At 45.1% G+C, this 6,033-nt stretch overlaps 1 long non-coding RNA gene across 1 annotated transcript; it reads right to left on the bottom strand.

Moving 5' to 3' along the window:
• Window positions 1-2,918: 2,918 nt before the first annotated feature.
• Window positions 2,919-4,028, bottom strand: LOC114806013. Its single transcript, XR_003754138.2, has 2 exons — window positions 3,775-4,028; window positions 2,919-3,033 (listed from the first exon to the last, which is right to left on the bottom strand). It is a non-coding gene; the product is annotated as an uncharacterized LOC114806013 (long non-coding RNA).
• Window positions 4,029-6,033: the final 2,005 nt, after the last annotated feature.

The following is a 6,033-nucleotide window of genomic DNA, read 5'->3' as shown; positions in this document are numbered from 1 at the left end:
AAGACTGTAGATGGAGGTGGGGCGTTCCGGGAAAGATGGGTTCGTGGCGTTGCTATGGGTCGGAAACGACTCGACGGCCTAAGACAAGAGGAGACTAGTTGTTGCATGATTTATTAAGCAACCGAGAACTTGATTATTTATAGGATTTAACTCTGTCCACGAGAGCCTTTCTCATCTCGATCATTCTGTCGGATGGGATGAGCATCTTCTATCTCTCTGAAATATTCCCTCTCAAGGCTTGCTGTCTTGGTAATGGGCGATAGTGTTATTTTTCTGGATTTCCAGCAGAAGAGAAAAGGCTCTGGGGGGCACGGGAAGATCTCCAAGGGCAGGAGTAAGATGACTGAGTACAGAATGTGGATTTCTGAGCCCAGGAAACTGGGGTTTGGTTCTTTTTTTCTTTTTTACTGTATTTGCTGAGCGCTTACTATGTGCTAGGCCCTATAGTAAGCACTGGGATAGATTAATCAATCGATCAATCAGTGATATTTATTGAGCGTTAACTAGATGCTGAGCAGTGAATCAAGCGCTCGGGAGAGGACAAATCAACCGAATTAGCAGACGCATTCCCTGCCCCAAATGAGATTCCAGTTGAGAGACAAGCTCATCGGGCCCTGTTCCTCATGGGGCTCACGGTCTTAATCTCCCTTTGACAGATGAGGAAACTGAGGCACAGAGAAGTGAAGTGACTTGCCCAAAGTCACAGAGCAGACGCTTGGCAGAGCGCAGATTAGGATCCAGGTCCTCTGACTCCCAGGCCCGTGCTCTTTCTACTAGGCCATGCTGCTTCTCATAGTTTTTTCACAGAGATGGAAAAGAGACTCGGAGGAGAGCGTAGGAGAGGGGAAGAGAAGGGCGCTGTGTGGCCCAGTGGTGAGTATATAAATAAATTGTGGTATTTGTTAAGCGCTTACTATGTGCAAAGCACTGTTCTAAGCGCTGGGGGATACAAGGTGATCAGTTTGTCCCACGTGGGGCTCACAGTTTTAATCCCCATTTGACAGATGAGGTAACTGAGGCACAGAGAAGTTAAGTGATTTGCCCAAGGTCACCCAGCTGACTAGCGGATATGGACCTCCAAGTGGGAAGACAAGCATTCTAAAGTCATACCACTGACTTTCAACTGTAAAGTCACTGGGGGCGGGGTATACTTCTATCTTCCCCGTTCTATCCTCCTCTCCTAAGCGCTTAGTACAGTGCGGAGCGCACAGTAAGCACTCAATAAATAATACTGATCGACTGATTGATCGATTGAAAGTCAGAGGAAGGGAGAGGTGTGTTCGGGTCATCAAACACGGAGCAGGAGCAGGTCCTGTTGAGGTTTAACGTGGAGACCCGGTGCGACTGGCGGGTGACGACGGCAGAGGAAGCCCGTGGAGACCAGGCCGGTAACTCGGTAGGAGATAGATGCACGTATTGTGCAGGTGGACGGATAAAAGCCAAATTTAATGACATCGGTTCTCTCTCATCCCCTCGTGAGCTGGTGGGACTACTCCATCAAAGTCCAGGCAGTTCTAAGAGATAAAAGCTACTCCCTTTCATCGGTCCTGTTAGCATTCACATTAGGAAACCCCATTCTCCTGACAAAGACTGTAACAAGGACAAAAAAATGTCATTCGCTCAGCTCCTTCCTGGAACGATAAGAGAACGTGGCCGTAATGAATTTTATTCCTGGGAACATATTTTCTTGAGGATGAAAGATGACGACACAAATATGTTTGTTCTCACAACAAAGCTTGTAATGAGAGTTTGGAGAACAAGGTTCTGTGGAGAGACTCTCTAATTTCCAAACCGAGGTCCATTATAATGCTTTCATTGTATCAATATCATGGCCAAGGGCTATTGCAGTACAGAGAACAGATCAGGAGCTGGGATTTAAAAAAAAAAAAAATCACTCAACCGTAACAACTTAGCCTGTGAACCCCGGGTGTCCAAACTAATTTTCTTTGTTTCTGCCGCAGCGCTTAGTCCGGTGCTTTTTTTATTTTATTCGTTAAGTGCTTATTATGTGCCGGGCACTGTACTAAGCCCTGCGGTAGATAAAAGCTGACCACTTTGGACCCAATCCCCGACTCATCCAGGGTTCACGATCTTAATCCCCATTTTAGAGACGAGGTAACTGAGGCTTAGGGAAGTTCAGCAACTTGCCCAAGATCTCACACAGCAGAGAAGTGGACGATCTGGGATTAGAACCGTGGTCCTTCTGACAACAGACAGATAAACACTGGCAGAAAGCATCAGCGTTAAAGAAGCAGGGTGGCTTAATGGAAAGAGCACGGGCTTGGGAGTCAGAGCTCCTGGGCTCGCATCCCCACTCCACCACGTGTCAGCTGTGTGACTTTGGGCAAGTCACTTAACTTCTCTGGTCTCCGTTCCTCATCTGTAAAATGGGGATGAAGACCGTGAGCCCCACGTGGGACAACCTGTTAACCTTGAATCTATCCAAGCGCTTAGAACAGGGCTCGGCACATAGTAAGCGCTTAACAAATACCATCGTTATCATGATTATTATCAGCCAATGGTAATTTTGGTTGGTGTGTTCTGTTGGGTCCAGATAGTTATGCGAATGCTATTTTTAGGGAGACCTCTGAGATGAAATCTCTCCTCAGATACTGCAGGAAAACTGGGCGGTCAGTAAAGTCAAGCCAGGCTGTTGAAAGGGTCAAACATTCTTGTCACACTATTATAATCGAGAGAGCAGACCAAACATTCAAACTGTCCTCTTTCCTCATGAGAGAAACTATAATGAGAAAATAAGAAGCTCGATGAACCTATTACCTTTGATGGAGAAAATAATAGGATTACTTTGGTGCAATGAGTTTGCAACTTCTTCCTTCGAGAAGGACACTGTCGAATCAACAATTATGGTCACCGAAAATATGTGTTACCAGTGAAATTTTAGGTTATTAAGACCGAAAGATTAAAAAAAAATCTAATTTATTTTGCAAATTGATGCCACTTCCATTTATATGTTGCGGTGCCTCCTCACCGAGATGTCTTTGCAGCAGTTAAGAAAGGCTGGCCTGGATCGAACTGGAGAGGAAGAAGAAATTTCCTCACTTTAGAGAGATACCTCAAGGGGCTATCTTGAGGGTATCTTACTTTAGTCTTTTCTCAGTGATGGGGCTGTGTCTTTCATCTTGCTTTTGCTTCACTGATTAGCATTCTATATCCATGGTGTGAAGCCCGTTTGGCTTTGAACTGAGGTTAGCTAAACGTACGAGGGATGTTCAAACGAAATATTGTTCACTCAATAAAAATTAGGAAACCATCTTTAACCCCCACCTTCCTGGTCACGCCACCGGATCTGCCCTTTAGAATTCATGAACAGTCTATTCATTTAATTACAAGAGTGGCATCTGTTAAGCACAGACTGTGTGCCAACCACTATACTGAGCACTGGGGCAGACACCCGGTAATCAACTCAGACCCAGTCTCTGTCCCACGTGGGGTTCCCTGTCTAGATAAGCGGGAAAATGTGTGTTCAACCCCTATTTTACAGATGAGGAAACTGAGGCCCAGATCTTATAAGTGTCTTGTTCAAGGTCAAACTTGCAGACAAGATGCGGGGTTGGGCTTTAACCCTGGTATTTTATCAATCGCTTCCTCCGAATCAAGTCCCAAGCTAAATGTAGATGGCAGTACACGATAATCAGTTCGGACAAAGCCCCCGTCCCAAGCACCCTCACGGTCGAAGAGGTAGGGAGAGAAGATATCATATCCATTTATCCTTTTCCTTATCCTTGTATTTTACAGAGAGGTGAAGTGACTCACCCAAGGTCATCCAGCGGGAAACGGTTGGAGTCAGGATGAGAACCTATTTCTCCTAATTTCCAATCCCAAACTCTAGTTATCCAGTTGCAGAGTCGTGCATTTTCTCATCCGTTGCTCCGATTTGACGTTTTTCTAAATGGTGCATTTTATCTGTGCCTCCTTGTCTCCTCCTTGAACTTGTAAGTGCCTTGAGGACAAGGACCTTTTCTTTTTTCTTCTATTGGGCATTTCCAAGGGTTAAGCAGATCGCCCTGCATACGACAGGTTTCCAGGGGGGCCTGCTCATGGTGACGATGATGATGATGATGATGATGCGATAATTAGGTCAGAAGCAGCTTGGCCTAATGGATAGACCCCGAGCCTGGGAGTCAGGACTTGGGTTCTAATCCTGGCTCCACCACTTTGCTGTGGGACCTAGGGCAAGTCACTTCGCTTCTGTGGACCTCAATTACCTCCTCTGTAAAATGGGGCCCCCTCTCGGGGTCACAACGGGAGAGTTCCCAGTACGCTACCATTCTCGACTCCAGGAGGGAGAGTCAGGCAGAGGCAGTGGGAGAGAGCGGAAGACAATCTGCTACAAGTCAAAACTCACTTGTGCTGGGCAGCGGCGGCGTGGGAGAGAGTCGAGGGCGGAGACTCAAGTTGACTGTGTGGAAGGAGCCGTACTTTTACCAAGAAAACTCTCTGCATCCTCTACCAGAACAATTGCTGATGGAGGTGGGGTGTCCTGGGAGAGACGTGTCCGTGGCACTGCTATGGGTCAGACATGAGTTGACAGCATGAACAAGTGAAATGGGGACTAAGACTGTGAGACTCATGCAGGACGGGGACTGTGTCCAAGCTGATTAAATTGCATCTACCCTGGTTCTTAGGACAGTGGTTGACACGTATTAAGTGCTTAGCAAATGCATTTTAAAAAAAAATGAAATCAGTTTTACAAAATGAAGAAATAACATGACTAAATGCATCGTAAGGCGGTCTCAAGTATCGAAGCTCTTTTTGCGCAGACCCCCGTTTTTACTGGGCATTAATAATAATAATAATGTTGGTATTTGTTAAGCACTTACTATGTGTCAAGCACTGTTCTAAGTGGTGGGGTAGATACAGGGTAATCAGGTTGTCCCATGTCGGACTCACAGTCTCCCATTTTACAGAGGAGTTAACTGAGGCACAGAGAAGTTCAGTGACCCAGCTGACAAGCGGTGGAACCAGAATTAGAACCCATGACCTCTGACTCCCAAGCCCGTGCTTTCCACTAAGCCATGCTGCCTTAATAATAATAATGTTGGTATTGGTTAAGCGCTTACTATGTGCAAAGCACTGTTCTAAGCGCTGGGGTAGATACAGGGGAATAGTATCCTAGACATTGATAGGCGGTTAATAGCACCAACTCTGATATATATGTGTAAATGTAAAGAAAAACAATTTCTTTAAGAAGCGATATCACCTTTCCGCTCAGTCCTTAATTCCTATTTTAATGATGAATTCATACAAACCAGAATGTAAACACATTTAGAAAGTTTTCTGAAAATTGAAACCAGCCCTCATCATGGTAATTGTATTCCCTTCGCCTATTTAGGAATCAGTCTTCTTAAGCAGTATTGTATTAGAATAATGAGATAATTCGCATATGCAGATTGCTCAAATCCAAAATTATGCCTCGGACACATTAACAGGAAATATTAGACTTAATGATAATTTCACATAAGAAATATCTTCATATTTCTAGACCAATCACACAAAAGGGGAATAATCAAAAGCTGATGGACTGAACATCAAAAAAAAAACCAACCCATAAAATGGTGTATAGAGATAGAATCGTGTCCTGGGACTGACCAAACAATGGCCTTGGCTTGTACTGGATAGAGCACGGACCTGGGCGTCAGCAGGTCATGGGTTCTAATCCCGATTCCACCGCTTGTCCGTCGCGTGACCTTGGGCCTCAGTTACCTCATTTGTAAAATGGGGATTAAGGCTGTGAGCTCCACAAGGTACAGGGACTGTGTCCAACTCGATTTGCTTGTATCCACTCCTGTGCTTAGTTCAATGTCAGGCACATAGTAAGGGCTCAGTAAATGCCACAATTATTATTATTTTGGTCTAATATTTCCCCGTACTGCTGGGATTTCCAAACAATTCTTAAGAATTCTTTGGCTGAGAAAACGGAGAATAGTAGCCGGGGAATAGAACCGAAAGGGCTAAAGAAAACCGCTTTCAGTTTATCACTTTTCACTTCCTCCTTCATTTGAACTACATTCC

The sequence above is a fragment of the Ornithorhynchus anatinus genome, chromosome 21, assembly GCF_004115215.2.
Source record: "Ornithorhynchus anatinus isolate Pmale09 chromosome 21, mOrnAna1.pri.v4, whole genome shotgun sequence".
NCBI lineage: Eukaryota > Metazoa > Chordata > Mammalia > Monotremata > Ornithorhynchidae > Ornithorhynchus > Ornithorhynchus anatinus.
The sequence above is the reverse complement of the archived record's forward strand: the minus strand, read 5'-3'. Positions and strand labels throughout refer to the sequence as shown.